The sequence below is a fragment of the Amphiura filiformis genome, chromosome 13 (assembly GCF_039555335.1).
Source record: "Amphiura filiformis chromosome 13, Afil_fr2py, whole genome shotgun sequence".
In the NCBI taxonomy this organism is placed as follows: Eukaryota; Metazoa; Echinodermata; class Ophiuroidea; order Amphilepidida; family Amphiuridae; genus Amphiura; species Amphiura filiformis.
The window spans coordinates 19949550-19970265 of NC_092640.1; positions in this window are offsets into that span (position 1 = coordinate 19949550).

Below are 20716 nucleotides of genomic sequence, written 5' to 3' on the forward strand. Positions count from 1 at the left end.
ACTGTTGTATTGTGGTATAGTGGTAAACATTTTGTTCTGTAACCAATTGTTCTATTCCAACTGAAATCCGTACACCCCTGTGGAAGGCATTATCTTACTCTCCCATGGGGAGTATACTTCAAATGGAGTCACCCATTCAGGTAACCCCATTTTGAAGTTTTCACTCCCTGTGTGGGAGATTAAGGTCATGTCTTCCATAAGGGGTGTATGGATTTCAACTGGAATAACCCTTTTTTTGATAAGATAAATAACGTCACCGTCGCATTTTTTATGTTTCATTGGAGAAAATATTGTCAGCAGCGAAGCTAAGTTGTTTCATAAAACAGAAATTATTCAAATCAAATATAGTAATTTGTTATTAAAAATGGTTGGGTATACATCGAGGATGAATCCGGCCATTTTCATTTTGATTGAATTTTAAATATTTGTTACTTTGGTGGAAAGGGGTGATCGCACTTACTCTGAGAAAGTGACGCTACAATTGAGTACTCTTGTTTCCAATAGCATATTTTAATCATAAGCTCAAAAATCACATCACTTTTTCAATGCTATAGTTTTCAGGTTTAAAACATTCGACGCGACCGTAATTCAATGTCGCCTATTTACCAGCTAAAATTTGCACATAATTAATAAAGAATGTCAACCATCTTAAACGTGTTAAAGTTGAGTACTTGAAAACACTTGCCAATGATCTGAAGTGATGCAGAGATTTCATCTAGTGTCTGTAAAGTGCAGCAACAAGATTTGTAAATGTTGCATGTCCAGTCATTTCAATGAACCGAGGATTTAGGAGACGCTCTTCCACAAAATTTGCATGTGGAGTGTGTGGCGAAGAGGTTTGTGTGTGACCCACAAATTTGAAAAATGGAAATGACAGCTCGTACGTCATGGTGTTTGTGGAGGCTATAGAGAGTAAATATCTCAAATCTGGACAACAGTGTACTATTTACACATTGCGGCTAAATATTGGTAACAAACGTGACAGAAATGTCAACAACAACAATGACAAGAAGATGATGACGATGATGATGATGATGATGATGATGATGATGATGATGATGATGATGATGATGATGATGATGATGAGGAGGAGGAGGAGGAGGAGCAGGAGGAGCAGGAGGAGCAGGAGGATAATGTTACTGTTGTTTTCGTTGGTGTCGTCGTTGATGATGATGAGGAGGAGGAGGAGGAGGAGGAGGATAATCTTACTGTTGTTTTCGTTGGTGTCGTCGTTGATGATGATGATGAGGAGGAGGAGGAGGAGAGGAGGAGGAGGAGGAGGATAATCTTACTGTTGTTTTCGTTGGTGTCGTCGTTGATGATGATGAGGAGGCGGAGGAGGAGGAGGATAATCTTACTGTTGTTTTCGTTGGTGTTGTCGTTGATGATGATGATGATGAGGAGGAGGAGGAGGAGGACAATGTTACTGTTGTTTTCGTTGGTGTCGTCGTTGATGAGGAGGAGGAGGAGGAAGAGGCGGAGGAGGAGGAGGAGGAGCAGGATAATGTTACTGTTGTTTTCGTTGGTGTCGTCGTTGATGATGAGGAGGAGGAGGAAGAGGCGGAGGAGGAGCAGGATAATGTTACTGTTGTTTTCGTTGGTGTCGTCGTTGATGATGATGATGATGAAATGGAATGACCTGCCTATTTATATTAGAACTGCTAAAAATGTAACTGTGTTTAAAAAGTTGTTAAAAACTCATCTTATGTCAGAGAAATTCTGTAATTTTTAAGTATATGTTTCTTATTTTACTTCCAGTTTTCTTTGTCTATTGTTCAGTTTTTGTTTTTGTTTTAGTGCCTTAGGCGCTCTAAATTGAGTGGATATGTGCCTTATCGCTATTATTATTATTATTATTTATATTATGAGGAAGAAGAGGTGGCGGATAATGATGAAAAGCTAATGTAAACAACCAAACCTTCACAACCGTTGCATTGTGCGAGACTATGTTAATGTGACAGTAAAGTTTAAACTTTGTCCAAAAAAAACCCCGAAATATTCCAAAATAATAGAAATCAGCATATTTTTAAATAACGTTATTCCTTTGAGTTTACCTGAAAGCTTGTCACGCGCTCAGTAAATATTATACATAATAGCATCAACACGTTTTCACCACATTTTTTTTTAAATGTGCCTTTGGCGAAGATTTTAGATGCATCCCTAATATGGCACTACTAAAAAAGTATCTATAATCCTACAGGTGGCTTTCTCCCTAACCCTTTCCTAGCTTTATTCTGTCAATTTGGCGGGAACCAAAACAAAATCACATTTCCTAGAAAATATCAGAATTCTATATTTCCATCATCATAATTGAATTATGCATCAACAGTTCATTCAAATGAATACAAACATACCTGGTATTGGTTCAGTGGTTTTGAGGTTCAGTATAAAACAATAAGATTATATTTATAGCGACAGTTCTCGGTGAAACTTTAAAAGTCGCCTATAACGCATAAAATCCCTCGTGTTTTATCCTGCGCATTATGTTGCTATGTATAAAGACAATTTTGCCTAAAGTCTTTTTTAGTGTTTTGATAATAAAATCATATCAGCACCATCTGTTTTTCAGAAGCACATTACGACAACAGATTAAAATATACAATACTTCAATGTGTTTTGTGAATATTTTATAACCTCATCGTAAAAAATACAACAGATTAAAATATACAATACTGCAATGTGTTTTGGTTAATAAATGTATTTGATAACCGTATCGTAAAAAAATATATATTTTACAATATAAAGTTTATTACACTTTTACAAAATGGCAACAAAGAGACTATAGATATAGAGACAAATGGGATGAAAGCGTGGGGGTGTTTTGGGGTCGGGATGTGGGGGTGGGGGTTTATGTGTATCAACTAGGTGTCGGCGTGGGGATATACCGGTATGTAACTGTTGGTTGCTGTAGATTGTTTAAAAGTCAATACAGGGACTTAGTTTTTCGTTTTCTAGAGCACTATTTATCTGTAATAATTATGTCACTGACCAAATTACTCAAAAATATCTTTATGTTTTAATAATGTGTTACAAGTAGATTTTTATAAAATACATAGAAGATTAAGAAACGGCGTGTCGTAGACAGGAAAGTGTACTTTACTGACGTTATTGCGCTCATGAATTTTCAATCATTTTTTAAAATAATTAGTGTGTGGGTGTGTTTTTGTAGGTGTGGGTATGTGGTGTGTATTTGAAAAGCTGTAGTTTTTAACTTTTTTTTACAAACATTCAGAAAGTATCAATAAACGGTTTGTCGTAGTCAGGAAAGTGTACCTTACTATTGTAGTTGCTTCTATACTCAAGGACACTTATTGTATACATTCAAAGATTATCTTTAATAATTAGAGTGTGTGGGGGTCTCGGGGGGTGTGGATGTGGGTGTTTATAGTAATATAATAATTGTGTCACTGACCCACTGACCAAATTATTAAAATTTATATTCCTGTTTCAATAATTGTAGGTGTTGCAAGTAGATTTTTACAAAATGCATACACGGCGTGTTGTAGTCCGGGAAGTTTACATTATACTGTCGTTGTTGCACTCCGGGACACTCGTGAATTTTCAAAATGTTTGCTGGTGTTTTTTTAAATAATTAGTGTGTGCGGGGTGTGTGTGTATTAGGGTGGGTGGGGGGGTGGGTGTGTATTTGAAAAGCAGTAGGCCCTGCTTTTTCGTATAAACGTGCAGAAAAGTATCAACAAATGGTGTGTCGTAGTCAGGAAAGTGTACCTTACTATTGTAGTTGCATCTACTCAATGGTTTAAATATTCAAAGATATAGTCCTTAATAATTGGACTGTGTGGGGGTCTGGGGTGGGTTTGGATGTGAGTGTTTATAAATAATATAATAATTATATCACTGACCAAATTACTCAAATTACTTATGGTTGCAATTTCACAATATGTATTTTGTTAATAAATAGAGTGTATATGTGGTGGTTTTTTTGGGGGGGGGGGTGGATGGGGCGTGCATTTGAACAGCTATTCTTTTTTTATAAACGTACAGAAAAGGAGGCTATGAGCAAACGGTGTGTCGTAGTCAGGAAAGTGTACCTTACTGTTGTAGTTGCTTCTACTCAAGGACACTCATGGTTTAGATATTCAAAGATAGTCTTTAATAATTAGATTATGTGTGGGTGTGTGGGGTGTGGGTGGGCGTGGTGGTGATGTGGGCGTTTATTGACAGTTGTACCTTTTTATAAACGCACAGAAGAATACCCCATGAGAACTACCTGCCGATTGGTCAAAAAGAAGTTTTTATTATCAATTGGACCAATCAGCAACATTGTTAGAATAATTTCATTACGCAAAAAATTGGGATGAAATATTTGCAAAGCTCCATTCTGATTGGTGATTAAAGTGAAAATATCATGTAACTAACCAATCAGAGGCAATGTTAGATCGGCAGGTAGTGCTCAGGAGGTTAGGTAACGGTGTGACGTAGTCAGGAGAGCTTGCTTTACTGTTGCAGTTGCTTTTTTAAAGACACTGTACTGGTTGAATACTATTTTCAAAAGACGTTTTGTAAATAATTGGATGTGGGGAGGGTGTGGTGGTGGTGTTGGTGTGCGTGTGAACAACTTTACTTTTGTTTACAAATGCACTGAAATGTATTAACAAATGGAGGGTCGTAGTCAGGAAAGTCTACGTTACTGTTGTAATTGCATCTACTCAAGGACACTCATGGACTTACATTCCATTGTTTTAAGTTTAAAAAAAAGGCATTCATTAAACAATACATTATAAGCAAACCACCATTTTGAAGTCATAAGACCAGCCGGCACTATAGCTAGGGGCAGCGCAGGGGAGAGGGGGGGGGTCGATTGATAGAAGAAGAACCATAACCTCCCAATGTAAGAGGCTGCCAACATTACCATTTACCCGCAGGAGAAGTTTACACTATGAGCACTAGATAAAAAAGACAACAAATGTACGAGTGTGTTATTTTAAAATAAAGTCGCCTCATCTCTTATACTTTTCTCATTTCCTCTGCATATACAAACACCCTATCCATCAAAACAAATGATTTCATAAATATTATTACAATAAATTTAATTGCTGCTCAAAAAAAAAATTACAAACACCCAGATTTCTCATCCATCATCTTGAACCTTCCAAATGCAGCAAATATTGTAAACAACCATACTCGCCATCACTCTTATTATCACCTCCCTTAAGTTAAATAAGGAGGTATGTTTATTAACTTCTTTTCATCAATATGAAGCTTATTGTCACATTGTTGCAGCTTCCCTCTATGACACAACACGTTTTTACGCGCATAATCTTTTATTGACTCTTGCTAGGAACATAGCTACAAGGAATAATCAATTGTAAAGCACTTGCCGAGTTAACACTTCACACTCTCGACTCTGTCATATCAAATACTCAAGTCCGACATGTTAAAAACTCCTCTGTTTTATTTAAAACAATCATAAGTATTTAAAATGTATCAATATATTTGAAAAATATATTAAGTTGATATCCAGGTACGAATACGCATACAATTTGGAAAGCGGTTCTTGAGATAACGCGGTATTGAAAGGCGGCAAAGTCACTTACTCTAACACGCTAACCTTTCCCCCGTATACAATGCATTTAAAGTGATTGTCTCTCGCTATATAGATAGAGACCTGTCACTCTATTCACTTTACTTTTATTTCACCCAGCCCTATTGTAGGCTTTGAATCCCTTCTTTTTTATGTAATGTAATCAAATTTAATGCATTTCTCCCTGAGGATGTCACAATATCAATATTCATCATAGAAGTTCAGCACCTGACTTAACCGGAGGTGCGCTCTCTGTGTATAATCAGGGATTTGAGTGTCAGCTTACCGTAGTACCGTAACGCATACTCTCTACTTGAATACTTCTTGTCGGGGACAACACTCAGACTCATCTCTGACCTGAAGGGGCAGCTGAGGTGAGAGGAGACGAGAGAGTGAGGAAACAGGCAGATAATTTGCTCCATGTGATTTGAGTATTTTGCTTAACATCATCATCATCTGTATCGTCAGTTCTCTTGGTGGCACCGCACGTAAATACATGTTTTGGATATGGAGAGATATGAAGATAGCTAGCAACGCTGATTTTGAGATAGCAATTAATATGATTGATTAATCAAAGTTAATCAATCTTATCGATCTCATCTATATATTGTCTTATCTATATCGTCATATGTTACGATAGACTTGTTCTTACAAGAATGACTTGATTGAAACACTGATTTGCAACATACCAATTACATTTTAATTGATTAACTCATAATATCGATTAAATCGATTGGATTTGAACTTGGAATCATCTACAGATATCTATAAATCATGTCACACATGATTCAGTTACTCATTCTGTTCTTCGGTTCCTTATGGACGACCTGCGTGACGCAACCCCGTGTCACGTTGACAGTCCCATTAAACCCTGTCATTGAGGACGCGGTGTGTGCTTTACATTGCCAAGTGTCGAACTTAGGGGCTAACCAAATGGTTGAAATATATCGGACTTATGAGACACATAATAAACGACTTTCTGCTGAAGAGAAACTTTCCATTGATGACGAGAGATTCTTTCTTGCGACGAGACAACTCGATGACGGCTCCATCGTATACTTCTTATCTATTACCGACATCTTGAGAGAGGAAAGAGGTAATTATACATGTAAGGTGATCAGTAATTTCCCTACTACCAGAGAAATTGCCGTAGCTTCGGTTTATGTTGATGTGTTGTATTCTCCAGGAGATTCGGACCCTATGTGTTCACCAGATTTCGACGCTCATCCAACTTTGATAGAAGGGACTGCCACCACTATAAATTGTAGTTCTGAGGTAGGGAATCCGGTCGTTGAACTTCAATGGAGCATAGCGGGACACGATGTGTCTCTGCATTCGGTCACAAGCACTTTCGGAGGCAGAGTATATTCGCTTTTAACTTTTACCCCATCAAGGAAATATGATCGTGTTATATTTTTATGTAAAATTGTGAACCATTATGGTGATGATAAATCTCGAAGTTGCCATGTTGGACCATTCACTGTAAGACCTAAATCGGGTGGTGAATTTCTTGAAGAGGATGGCGAAACCATTACGTTTCCTATTGCAAGAGAACGTGTTACTTCTAAACCATACGAGTCGGAATCGACGAACTTGGATTCGAACCCGAAGCAAGCAACTATTCCTGATGATTGTATGGAGGAATGTTCGATGTTATCTCGCCCTGTTATATACTGGATTATAGGGACAGTACTCACGAGTATATTAGCATTAACATTTTTAGTAATAGCGTCGTTTTTGTTTTTCAAATTATGTCACATGTCTTCAAATACAAACTTAGACTATGCTTTACCGCGTAAACCGGCAGAGGAGCTTTATGTGGAAGTGGACTGTAAGAGAGACGATGGTAGAATGTATATGGCTCTACAAAAATCGGAACACTTGATGCTACGAAACGAACTCAAATAAGTACTTTTAAACCGGGAATATTTCTATGTCATGTTTTGTTATTTTTCAATGAGTTGCTTTAATAGTCACATCAATTAAATAATTATAATAACCCATTGTTTTTATTAGTTTGTTTGCTTCTTGCTGCAAAGTCATATAAAGAAAACATTCGTGCAATCACTGTCATCATTATGTCTTACTAATTCTTCAACCTATATGCATATCTTCAACTAATATAAACAAAATACAATACAAAGCAAAATAGACTTCACCTGGCAAAATGATTCTTGTCGGAAAACATACTATATACGTTAAAGGAATGAAATCAAAACTCGACCGGCGGTTGAACGCCGCTTCCGTCCTGTTCCGTCCGGTTTCCATTGTTTAGAGTTTTGATTTCATCCCTAAGACGCGTCCTGTGAATCAAGTTTGGGGTTCTTCAACGACATAAGACATAACCTCAGGACATGTCTCTTTTCAAGACATGTCTGGATTATATAATACGAACTTACGTGTCCGTGCAAGACAATATTATTACAACATGTATGTCTTTTGAAGTCTCTTCTTTCTTTTGTGTGTCTTCAGAATATATATATGACTTGTTGAAAGATATGATGCAATTGAGTATAATGTGGCTCAGATTGGGGGCTATTCTAGTTGAAACCCATACACCCCTATGGGAGACATGATCCTAATCTCCTTCACAGGGAGTGTAGATTTCAAATGGAGTCACCCATTCAGGTAACCCCATTTGAAATTCACACTCCCTGTGTGGAAGATTAATATTTTACACAGGGAGTATTAATTTCAAATGAGGTATACCTGAATGTGTGACTCTAAATGAAATGTACAACCTCTCTGTGCGAAGTTGAGGTCATGTCTTCATTAGGGGATGCAAGGATTTCAACCACATGTAACAACAGCACATTTTTTGTCTTCAACCATGACACATATTTCTGTTTTTCATGCTTGCTCTTGTCCAATATTAAATCACCATTGCCCAAATATTGTCAAATTTTGTCCAAATAATCATCTAATCTATTACGAGCTACATGGATAGTGTAAAATGAGAGGAATTCGTTTTAATGTCCAGTTATGACTTTAAGGGTATACGAGGTATTGTTGGTCGAAGCAGCAAAAAAAAAAATCGATTTTCATTATCTGAATCAATATAATTATTATTGAAAAATAACACTTTGGTGTTTTGCAAATGTTCATTCTACAATACAAATCATATACTTTAAAACTTGCGTAATTTATTGTTGTTAATGAGTTATGTACGTTTTACAAAAGTGTTGTTGTTTCAGCCCTCTTTACAACATAACTCAAGAACCACTCGACCTACAAAAGTATATCTGTGATATTCGAATTCTTCTACACGCTCGCTATATGAATTGAGCAGTGCAATTTTTGCTAAAGCTCACTACCATTCGCAAGATGCTGTGAACTACATTTTTTTTGCTGCTTCGACCAACAATACATCGTATACCCTTAATATGTGAAAGTTACTATAAAGCAGGGAAGACGTCTCATATATAGTGTAAATATATTAAATTCAAGATATTGATGAGATTACTTCAATAGTAAGGGATGAAATCAAAACTCGACAGGCGGTTGACCGTCGGTTCCATCCGGTTCTGTCCAGTTTTATTCTAAACAATGGAAACCGAACAGAACAGGGCGGAACCGGCGATCAACCGCCGGTCGAGTTTTGATTTCATCCCTAATACACTATAATTCATTCCACAATTATTTGAGTAACCTGTATCTTTATACAGGTGGTTCTCGTATCAATTGACGGGATCAGTCTGTTCTACGTATCTGTCAATGGCGGTTGCCTAATGTCCTTTAACTTTTTGCTAAAACTGCCAAAATGATTTGGAATATATTATAGCGTGTGTTCACTAAAATAAAACTAACTACATGTATAATACATGAATGAGTGTCCTTTTATATGAAAGAACGTCTCGTAGGAATAATTACATTAATTAAAATGTGATTTTTACTCTGACCGTATACTCATGTTAATTTTAAGCTAAACTTGCAATGTGTGCTTTATTGTAAACCTGATCCGGGAGTCGTTCGTTAACTCCATACAATGACAGAACGGTCATCATGGTCATTTCCACCAAATATATGTCGCTAAATAATATTGAAAATAAGGTACATGTACTCATAATCGAAAGCAGGTTTACTATGTCGAATATATTGTTTGTTGGTTAACCTTGGTTAGGGTTAGTGCTAGGTGTGGGTTAGGGTTTAAGGCTATAGCGTTAAGGTTAGGGCAAGAGTTATGGTTAGGATTAAGGTTAAATTCGACATAGCGAACCTTATTTCATATTCGACATAAGTTTCGATACATAGCGAATCTTCAACAACAGCGGGCTGTAACAAGTGGTGTAGCAAAGTCGGGGGGGGGGCAGTTACCTCTCCTACGATAAGTCTTGCCCTCCATTTCCATCTCCCCTGTGTGATGCTGGCCGCCCTGATTAAAGAAATTTTTGACCATTTTCGTCGAGGTTTCCCCTTGAATGTTGCCTTTCACCCTTGAAAAAGTCCCACTACGCCACTGGCTCACCAAAAGTCACTGCGTCCAAGTAATACTGACCACGATATTTTGTAAGAAGTGTATCTCTTTATTTTGGTACATAAACTACTTGCCGCTTTGTATGTCGTGTTAACATTCTAAACACAACGTTTATTTATGTCATTCACGACATGACTCGTGTGGGTTGAAAAGAGTTTCCTTGCTTTTGACTATTATGATTGAGCGAGTCAATAACACATGTATGAAACCTGTCAGAAGCTGGAACTCTTCAAACCGAGTGAACTGTAGTCTACATTCATCCGTGTATGTCGCTGACGGCGATTCTGTCCATTGCAAAGTTCCTAAATCCGCATATAATAATGAAAAAGCGCGCATTGCCTACAGGACTTGCATTCATTATTCAATCGCATTATTCTTGTATATACTCATCTGAATCGGAACAGTTTTAAAGCATTTCCCAGGATGCATTGTGACTAGTGAGCGGTGTGGTAAAGGACACATTTAACACCTGTTTCCATTCCGGGATTTCATTTAAAATCCATTTGAGCCAGTCGTCACCTCTATTATGAAGGTGTTTCGACAGGACAGGTGCTGTGTTCATTCTTTAGGAAATCTAAGCTTTATTTTCGATATACTATATCTTCTTTTCCTGTGCATCTGTCGTGAAATGGAAGCAGAATCATGGTTAACCAGGCTTTACACTGTAGTTAACCAGGCTTTACCCTGCAGTTACCCTGAGTTAACTAGGCTTTACCCTGCAGTTAACCAGGCTTTACCCTGCAGTTAACCAGACTTTACCCTGCGGTTAACCAGACTTTACCCTGCAGTTAACCAGGTGCTACCCTGCAGTTAACAAGGCTTTGGGGGGGGCGAATTGCTCCTGGTTAAAAAAATTAGGTTTAAAAATTTTGATCCCTACCCTCCCCACACACTTTTTATTGGGGTCAACAATTAACAATTTCAGTCGGCGAAACTTTTTTACAAGTTTGGGGCGCCATTCTATATCCTTGCCCCGGGCGCCACAACCCCTAGCTACGTGTACTGTTCACGTGACTTTGAATAATCTTTATCAAAACAGAAAAAGCATGAAATTACCTTATAATTGAAGACCGAATTAAAAGACTAGTTTGCGTATGACGTCCTGTCAACCAGACCAAAAATGCCGTACTGCGCAGGCCAGCAACCAATCACTGCACGCCTTTGCCCTGACGTAAGACGCAAACTAGTCTTTTTAATTCGGTTGTCAATAAGTGAGCCAGAGCCAATTGTATTAAAACAACGCATCATGGGATACTTAAAATCCAGCCACCTCTACATCTTCCCAATCTCTTAGAAACAAGTCACAACACTGTGTGTGAAGACAGTGAAATCTACGCGATAAGGGAGTTTGACGTTGATTCTGTCCCGAGGATAACATGTCTACCGTCCTATTCAATATTACAGATGAAGTAATACTACTGCAGAATAACCCTGGGTTGTTGAGGAAGACGATGATTAGGGGGGATATAGGGTACTGGATGGGCCCGGGAGGATGTAAGGACCTAATCTATACGATGGGGTTTGTTTGAGTGCTGATTTAATCCGGATTCCAGCGTTGTTTTAATATTATAAAAAAATATGATCAAAAACAACCCTTTCGCACTTTTCAGCGTGCGGTGTGTAAAAATACCGAAGTGGTCTTGTAAATCGGGCCAACTTTGTAAAATATCTGTATCTCATTGGTTGAGAAAAAAAATCGCGTTGCGTGACCCTTCTGTTTTACCAATAATCATCAGGCACAAATTGCAGTTGCAAAAGGATTGTAGTTGTAATTTGATAAAGCTGTCAGGGTAAATGCTCGCCACTGCACGAAAGACCCACATTCATCACATGTTTATACAGATTAACCTCGTTTCGTCCGCCAATGTTTTAAACTTAAAGCCCTAAATCCTAACATAAAGCCTATGTTTAACCCTAATACTTGTTTGTATTTTGACGATCCAAGCTAATGCATCAAGGGATCGTGTTTTTCCGCTTATACGACGTGCAATAAACATCAAAAAAGATGGATTAGATGAAGCGCATATAGGTAGCACGATGGTCGAGCGGAACGGGCTCACACTCATACATGTAATCGGAATGTTGCGGGTTCAAGCCCCGTGGACGCCATCGTATTGTGCCTTTGAGTAAGCACTTTATCTCCATTTGGCCTACTCCTCTCCTCCAAGGGGTATAATAAATGGATACCGGCATTCTTAAATGCTGGAAAGGTAACGGGACAGCAACATTACATGGTGGAGTTTGGCCTAATCACTTTAAGAAAGAGAGATGGACAGTCCGTCCTGTAAAAAAATGCAGGTTCGACTCCTTTACCTTTTTTTTAGATTAAGGTTGGTCTTAACCCTGGAATTATGGAAACTTTTAGGCCTCATAACTGCTAAATTGTTGGTCTAAAGTATATGAAAATATACATTATTTAGAATGGCAAAGACTTTAGAATGGCAAATTCATCTGTGAGGTCAAATTTGGGCCGAAAATATTTGGCTAAAGGCACAAGCTAAGACATGTCTTGTGAAGCCAGTTTTGAGACATGGTTCCAGTAAGCAAGGTAAGACACGTATTTACGTCTCTATGCAAGACACGTCTCATAAAGTAATGTCTCCATACAAGACATGTCTCGCAAAATGTCTACATGCAAGACATATCTAAAATGTGTCTACTGAAGCCAATTTTGAGACATGTCTTGAGTTTGTGTCTTCTGCCTTGACACGTCTTTGCAGAAGACATGTCTTAGATATGTATCAATTGGCCTGTGTGTCTTGGTATGTGTCTTCGGCCAAATATGTGTAATGTTTTTATTGTTTAAGACATATTTATTTGCAAGACATGACTGCACAATTTTGCCAAGACACCGTTTTACAGTGTAGGGAATCATCTGATTACATACGTCATAATTGTAACCAAAATAAGCCTACGGATGATTGATTAACGCAATTCAAGTATCTTAAACTTTAACCCGAAATCGTACTTTATATTATATACACCCTTCAACATGTTCAAATCAAAACGAAAATGATGTATCTTATGATTCATGCATATTTAAACATTTGTATGCCGCATTCGGCAAAAAGACGAGAGTAACCTTTAGAATGATTGACAGCCTACATTGTGTATCATTAAATATGAATGATATAGCTTTAAGGCTTCATCAATGTTATCATCGTCACTAATAGTGATATTTACATGTTATTATTTCTATATAAATAAATAATTGTATTCATGAGACATGTGTATTACTAGCTGACGTGTTGTTTTATCCAGTAGCATTATGATTTCACCACCTTATTATACAAAACACGGAATTTCTGCTTTATATTTTTTTGTATTACAATATCACAACATATCTTTTTAGAGGGCGATGTAGGAAGTGGAAAATCGACCTTCTGTGCATATGTTTTTATGTCTTTATGCTGTATGTTTTTCTTTGTGTCAGTTTTGATTTGTTATTATTTTAATGTCATTTTCTTCGTCTTTTTACTTTTGTTGCTGATTCTTCCACTTAAATATTTCTTCTTGTTCGTTTGTGTTTGTGTTTACGTCCGGGGGGATACTTAAAGGCATACGGGGATGTGCCGCCTAAATGGGTAGGTTTTCCACGAAAAATTCTTAGACATGGGTCTATGTTTGGAATAGATAATATAATGTGTATATTTACCGGAAGTTACGGTGCGCTCAGGCTCCGAAATTGTACAAGTGCGACTCCCCTCTATCGGTGTGGCGCAACCTTCCCTCAGTGGTCCTCTAAAACATGCAAAACGCTAAAATAAATCAACAAATGACTGAACTGTAATCATTTGGGCTCTTTTTGTCGGGGAAATGACCTATACATGGCTTATCCGAAATAAGTAGGGAAATGACAGATTCATGTAATTTTTTATTTTGTCTTTAATACACAGCTTTCGAGTTATCAACTAGCAGGCTATGTTAGCACATCTATGACACTAACTAATGTGCCAAAATATGAATTTTGATGGTGACACTCAATGAATAGACCCTTAACTTCAATACGTTCAAGGGTAAAAAGACACGGGTCTCCTTTTTAAGTGCTCTGTGCTATATGTGAAAAATATGTTGCTTTTACTATTTTCAAGCTCAAAAGTCTCATTTGCGAGCGTTGCGAGCGAAAAAAAAATTGGGTTTATCATGCCTTTTTGGTCCTTATTTTCTAAAAAACCTTAGATATGGGTAGGTCCCAATTTTCGGAAAATCCTTAGATATGGGTCTCTATTTTCGGTAAAATTACCCTTGGAAATGGGTAAGGGTTTGAGAGCTCGGGCCGCACACCCCGTCGAAAAATAATCCCCCGAGGTGTTTACGTGTTGTGGGCGTAAGTGTGTCATCATTTAAGCGCGATAAATATTTGAATCGTGATTATAAGGTGTGGAAAATCAACTTGTTTTTCTATTTCTTTCGTTCTTCTTTCTTTCTTTCTTTCTTTCTTTCTTTCTTTTTCTTTCTTTCTTTCTTTCTTTCTTTCTTTCTTTCTTTCTTTCTTTCTTTCTTTCTTTCTCTCCTTCCGTGTTCTCCCAATATCCCCTACACGTATTAATACGATTAGTTTATGACATCAAACATTAATATCAACTCACATTTTTTCCTTTACATTTGTTCGTACAAGATTGTGGTATAATTTAATACGGTGCGGCTATAAATGTATTATAAATAAAAAAATTTTTTTAAATAATTATGTTAATAATCATGTGTTGCTCAATTTTATGCCATCGAAGACTTGTTAATACAAAGCCCATGGCAAGCTTCTAATCCCGTGATCGCAAATATTTGTTGGTGATATCCTTTCGTAACGGAACTGTTTGGACTAGAAAACAAGCTCAATGACCTTCCCACGGCTTGTTTAACACACAGGCCAAACTATGATATTTTTAAAAGGGGTTTCCGGCAATCATACCTTATAGGTTAGAAAAAAAATCTTTCTTTCTCTCTTTTTTCTTTCTTTCTTTCTTTCTTTCTTTCTTTCTTTCTTTCTTTCTTTCTTTCTTTCTTTCTTTCTTTCTTTCTTTCTTTCTTTCTTTCTTTCTTTCTTTCTCTCTCTCTTTCTTTCTTTCTTTCTTTCTTTTCTTTCTTTCTTTCTTTCTTTCTTTCTTTCTTTCTTTTTTTTTTTTCTTTCTTTCTATCTTTCATCCTTTGCTTATTTGTCACACTCCACATCAACAAATCAACCCTCTTGATTAAAATCCCCAGATACGATTGAAATAAAATAACGTTTGTTACCATTGTCATTATTTCATATCTATTTTAATCAATTGACCTTTGATGAAAAAAATAAACCCTCTGGTGTTAATGTGTCTTAAAACCGCAGACTGAATCGCAAAGTGTCCATTAACAATAAAAAATTTCATATTCAGTTGATTGTTCAGTTTTAGTTTCAAATGATAAAATTTGAAAAAGAGTAATAATATTTACAACCATGTCTTCAATCTGCTTTATTGTTAAAACAGTTTTCCGGTCAGGAAATTGCACAAAGGTCTTCACCATTCCTTGTCCATCAAGAAAGAATACTGGGTCTTGTCTTCCACAATGGCTACACAATTTGACACACTGAATCAATGGGTTATTCCAGTTTAAATCCATACACCCCCGTATGGAAGATATGACCTTCACAGGGAGTGTGAATTTCAAACGGGGCTACCTGAATGGGTGATTCCATTTGAAATCTACACTAGTCTCCCTGTGTGGAAGATAGCGTCATGTCTTCCATAGGGGGTGTATGGGTTTTAGTTGGAATCGCCCGATGGATGATTGTCTCACATTTTCATGGACAAATGCATGCATTTTACGCTTCTAAGGAAATGAATGGTTCTTTCGATGTAATGGTAATTTCCGAAATGATTGCAACTTCGTCATCACTCTCAGTCAGATCGCAGTGACTATTGTCATTTTCTATTTGAATAAAATCAAATATACAAAGAATTATTGAGAGCTAGGTGTCCATGGTAAAATGTAACTTGATTACAAGAAAGGAGAGTGGTGTTTAAATGTGTTTGGACGCTTTCAATTTGGTTATGCTTTTAGATGGGGCGGTCGTTTCGGTCAGGCATCATTGTGGCAATTCCATTACCGCAAGAGGGCGTGGATCATCTTCGTATAATGGGTGCCAATCACGTTCTGGCTACCGATTGATTACCTGTTTCGGTGTACTTGCATGAAGATTTCGAGGTTATGATATAAAAATATTATATATTGAGAGGACTGAATGGAATAGATAATGTATATATTTTGAGGGTAACAAACTGAAAATGTATATACAAACAGGACGGATTGAGCAAAGCAACGGTTTTACCGAAATTTACGGTGCGCTCCGGCTCCGATATTGTACAAGTGCGACTCCACTCTATCGTCTTACTAAAGGGGTTGGATGGAGTGGTACAAACTTCCCTTAGTGGTCCTCTAAAACGATAAATGAATCAACAAATGACTGAATGGCCAGCATTCGGCCTCTTTTTGTTTTATCCGAAATATGGTTGACGACAAGGCCTATTCAGTGATCCCAGCGAGGGTGTAAAAACATTTGAAAATATTATATTGTCATTTTCGCTATGAAAATTTGGCAAAACAACAAACAAACAAGGAAAACAGCAGTATATTGATAATGTTGAAGCCCCGTTCAAATACATGTAGTTGATTTCTCTAATTAAGTATAGAAATTACAGATCTAGGTATGTAAAATATCTTATTTTGTCTTTAAAACGCGGCTTTCGGCTTATCCACTAGCAGGCTATGTTAGCACATCTACGACACTAGTTTTAAATAGTGTCAACTTAAAAGTTGCCATATCATAGTGAATTGTGATTTTCTTCTGTCATGTTTATATAGCAAAACAATTTGGTGACAATCGCATATTTGTATCATTCTTTAAATTGTTACCCAAATTTGGCCCAATAGTTTGTGTACAGGTAAGATTTCAAAGATGACAAGATGTCATGCTGATCATGTCAAAGGTTATGTTGATATTCGGGTATCTGGTATTACTGAATAGACTGAAGATCATAGCTATGCATTGGTATCAAAAAGAACAGCACAGCATAAAGTATGACATATATGAGAAAAATATCATTATGATATTACAAGTCAGTGTTAATTCTAAGACTTTGATAAGACAATGTGTCTCATTTGCATAATTGGTGGTATAGGCTACTTGCAGTAGAGATATAACAATAGAAAACATCATTTACATCACAATTTTGGCCAAATCATGACTCTCTATTTGTAATTGATTTTAGGTAGTCTACGCTTTGACCTGTCCTAGAAAACAAAGTAAAATTACCAAAATGACAGACAGTGACTAACTGGATTTTATTTAGTGGTGTGCTATCTTATGTTTCACATGCGTGATGAGTCGGCTTCTTTTACTAAAATTATCCTTTCCCAATCTTTCCCTATTTTACCATTATCATCAACTAACAGAACTCCCAATCACAATTACCTTCAATTGGCGATATTGTAAGCACAATAAAACATGTGACAAGATAGATTGGACATTTTGATTGAATCATTGATTTATTGCCGCCATTTATACCAATCTAGGCTATCGAATGGAAATTAGAGACTAACCGTGTCACTGGGCAGGAAAAACCTCCTATGTGATTGTGGCCCCTGAACATGTTTAAAACAAAACTGCCAAAAGGTTACATAGGAGGTTTTGCTTTAAACATGTTCAGGGGCCAATGACACATAGGAGGTTTTACAACAACGCGATAGCAATCAGCTGCTCATCATAACGCAGGTTTGTGGTGTGTTGTTATGGCGCCATCTGTCGTTCTTAAAAGCCGAATCTTGATAGAGGCATTTTTATAACCAACATTCCTCTCGTATATAAAACTAGCCCATCAGTTCGCGGAACGTGACGTCCTTAGAATAGCGCCAGTATTATAATTATACCATGGGGCAAAGGGTTATCTTCAGTAGATAGCAAAATATCCTTATGACCCGCTGTAGTGGGCTAGCTCATGGTATCAGACGCCACATGCATTAAGCCACTGCCTGTGCCATGCACATTCGTCGATAAAACGCAGTATTTAAGAACATATCGTACATTCGTATAGTAAAATGTTACCGTTATCTGTAAACATCTGAATAAAAAACTAATATATACAAATGAAAGAGCGTGGCCTAATGGTTAGGGTACTTGCCTTTAGTGCACGAGGTTCCGGGTTCAATTCCCGGCGGTGGTGATTTGCTGGGATATTGTCTTGGAAAAAATGTCTGAAATTAATTGGCAATCTCTGTAGATTAAATTCAGACTTCCGCTCTCCCCATGGTTCAGTTAGAATTAGGTAAATGAATCATGAAAGTACTCCGTCCTTCGGAGGGAACGTTAAGCCGTCGGTCCCGTGTGCAGAGAGACATACCTGTATCTCGCAGCCAGTTTTGAAAAGAGTAGGGTGTTAACCCCTGACTGTTCTCAACTCATCCCGGTGTTCAAACTGGACCCCAATGGAAATAAGCTTCAATAGAAGCTTTCTTGGGTTATCCAGGGTTGTCAAAACCCGAACAAATCAAATAAAAAATGATAACTTTCTTGAGCAATTGCGTTACTTTCTCCCTTCTGTAATTGTATGTTTGCCATTCTCTATCAACCAGGCTATAGTTCTACACATCTGGGTAGGCATGTATTTTTCAGACAAAATGACCATCCTTGATGGAAAAAAGCTATTTGCCTTAAATGAAGCAAAATATTGTCACTTGTTTAGCTAAAATCTAATATATTTTGGAGCTTGTCATTTTTATTTGAAAGTGTCATTTTATTATTTATGTTTTTATTAATCAACCAAGGGAAATCAAGGAAGGCGCCATATGCATAATTCTCAGATCCCGTGCAAAATGTATCCAGTTTGAAATTTTTATTGTAAAGTTGTTTTACAATAAGAAGTAATCTTATTTTTTTGATCATGTTTTTCTTGTAGCAAAAAACTATAATGCATTCGTAAACAATACAGTTTTGTCCCAGATATTTAGTATTAACAACATCTTTCGGTAATCATTGGTGAAGAAATCAATTTTAATGGCGAAAAAAGAAACACATAAAACACATCTTGTCTATAGCATGTATAGTAAAATAGTTTCACGGACTGACGCCTGTAACCCATTAATTTAATACCAAAAGCGACCTATACAAAACAGTTTCTGGGTCGCTTAAGTCCACTTACTACAGGGATTTGAACAAAATGCAGAGGAGGTTTTAAAATACAACCAAGTCCATTACATTACAACGCTGATGTGAAGTTAATGTTCACGCCATTGTGTCCATGGACGCTGTTAGCGCGAATTAAGCGAATTATGTGTTGTCCTTGCGGGTCGCAGAAATCTCTTAAAGTAATAAAATACATCAAACAAGGTTTATTTAAAACGGAAATTTATTCGTCTTTTTTCTAAATTGATATAAAATGAAATCCTTGAATATTATAGATTGCGTAACTCGGCATCTCTATGAGCTATTATGACCTTAATCCCAGTGACATGGCTCAATGAACCACAGTGAACAAGCAAGGCTCAAATTTTGACCTCAAGCTGGTGAGTATGAGTTTTTGTACCCAAGGTCTTGGTATGAATGTAAAAACATATTTGAGTTAAAGTGCTGTGCCATGAGAGATGAGCATGTTAATATCGTAGTGTATCTTTATGTTGAATTTATACTACATCGCTGAGCGATAGCGATTGGGTTTTAACCAATGAGGTAGATCTCTTTTTCCTGCGTTGGGAAGAGCGCATCACCTCATTGGTCAAATACAAATCGCTCGTCGCTCAGCGATGGAGTATAAATTCAGGTGGATATGTCTTAAACAAAGTATTTTGTTTATCGATCATCCGTGATGTTTTTGTTGATCGTCAATAATGTAGCTCTGTTAAGGGCAACTCCTACGAAACATTATAGACATGCTGGTGGGTACATTCAGACGGAAGCGACTGTTATATTCTAATCATTAGGATCATGTTGCCAATTAGGAGTGGCACATGCCGCCACTAATAATTTAATATCAACACGCATATAGGCAAATATAGACAAACGCTCATCCGAATAAAACTACAAACTCACCCCACCCACCCAACACTATACATTGTATAATAGACGCACCTAAAATGCAACATTAATAATAACTGCACCGACCAAATAAAAGCAAATAAAGAAATACGCAAACACACAAACAAATAAACAAACAAACACGCCGTAGCAGTTTGTATATCACAAACACCAGACACACGCCAAAAAAAAGGATGCACATCCCTTTAACGGTATGAACTATCTTCAGTAGATAGCAACATTCACACAATCTTGAATGAGTTATCTTCAGTAGATAGCAACATTCACACAATCTGGTATGAGCTATCTTCAGTAGATAGCAACGTTCACACAATCTATATTCAGTAGATAGCAACATTCACACAATCTAGTATGAGCTATCTTCAGTAGATAGCAACATTCACACAATCTGGTATGAACTATCTTCAGTAGATAGCAACATTCACACAATCTAGTATGAGCTATAGCAACATTCACACAACCTAGTATGAGCTTTCTTCAGTAGATAGCAACGTTCACACAATATATATTCAGTAGATAGCAACATTCACACAATCTAGTATGAGCTATCTTCAGTAGATAGCAACATTAACACAATCTGGTATGAACTATCTTCAGTAGATAGCAACATTCACACAATCTAGTATGAGCTATCTTCAGT